General features: G+C 42.8%; 1 pseudogene; it reads right to left on the bottom strand.

The window, feature by feature from the left end:
* Positions 1-1,020: 1,020 nt before the first annotated feature.
* Positions 1,021-1,140, bottom strand: LOC134937674 (5S ribosomal RNA; annotated as a pseudogene).
* Between the last annotated feature and the right edge of the window lie 261 nt (positions 1,141-1,401).

The following is a 1,401-nucleotide window of genomic DNA, read 5'->3' as shown; positions in this document are numbered from 1 at the left end:
TGCTTAGGGAAAACAATAATCTTAGTATGTTTCATATTTGTATAAAATGGATGTGTGTGATATAAGTGTCTTAAAACAAAGCTGATTCTTATCACCAAGTTACAAAACGAGTGGTTTGGTGAGTGTAATGGATAGATTGTTCACGAATGTGCTGGCAACATGTACTTCCGCCCCACTTCCTGTGGTGTGGCGGGCTATTCTGCGCTTGTGCCCGCTCTTGTATTCAGACTCAGGTGCCGGAAGTCGCTTCACGGGCCCGTCTGCGCTTGCGCCTGCTCCCGCGTATGGTGTCAGGTCCCGGAAGCCGCGTCACTTTCGCCGGACGCCACGTCCGCGTCATCACGTCGCGTATGGGATTCCGGAAGCCCTGTATGCCATGGAACGCATTCTGGAGTCTGAACTCATCTCTGTCAAGCCGTGCGTCACTTCCTTTGGGAATTCCATTCAGCAGATGATATCCGGAGTTTAGTCTTGAGACGCACGTGAACCGCAAATGGTGTTTCTGACAGCATTCTTTCAATAGTGGGTCGCAATGTTAAATCACTGTTTCTTTTGGGATTAGTGTCTGTGACTTCTTCATTTGAACAATATATGAATATATAGTTTGTTGTTATGCCAGTCTTTGTCCCGGAAGACATATGGAGGAAATAAAAAAATATATATATATACATTACCAGAGAGTCATGGACATCTTTAAAAAATGACAGACTATTTATAACCAGATATGTATTAATTTCAATTAGAAAGATTGCAAAAGTTGCATAAGTAATAATAATAATAAAAATTAATAAAAATTAAAGTGCCTGTGCTAAATCTCTTGTGCCTCTTATTATTATTAATTTATGAGAGAGTGTGAGTGCTACGTTGATGTTTCTTGTGAGTAGTGCATCGAATTATATCCATTCATCATGAGAAAAGGGTGAAGCCCAAAGGTGTTTAGGGGATGTGTGAGTGAATGGTGATAAAGTATTTGGTTTACAGCTGTTTCACTGGTTTAGGAACTCTCATGTGCATGCACTGTTTCTACAGCACCTAGTCTTCTCCGGAGGTCACCCTCCTTGATACTGGCCAGGCCCATAAAAATGCTTAGCTTCCACGATCGGACGAGAGTGGGCGTTCCATTTTGGTATGGCTGTAGTCTACTTAGCACCGGTTCACCAGAGGTTTTTCACAACTGAGATATAACCTAGAAATAAGAATAAAGCGCCATTCCCAAACACCACAGTGTTTATTAAAGGGGGAGGGGGGGGGGGGGGGTTTAGCAAGAAATCAATATTTAAAGAAAAGGAGAGATTTCGTAGCTTTCATTGAAACCAGCCGGATGCATCGTCCTCAATTGGAATATCCAAAACATTTCCCTTCTGGATAGCAGATTCGCCAGGTCGCCACTTCTTTCGCCGA

Source organism: Pseudophryne corroboree, chromosome 6 (assembly GCF_028390025.1).
Source record: "Pseudophryne corroboree isolate aPseCor3 chromosome 6, aPseCor3.hap2, whole genome shotgun sequence".
Taxonomy (NCBI): Eukaryota; Metazoa; Chordata; class Amphibia; order Anura; family Myobatrachidae; genus Pseudophryne; species Pseudophryne corroboree.
The sequence above is the reverse complement of the archived record's forward strand: the minus strand, read 5'-3'. Positions and strand labels throughout refer to the sequence as shown.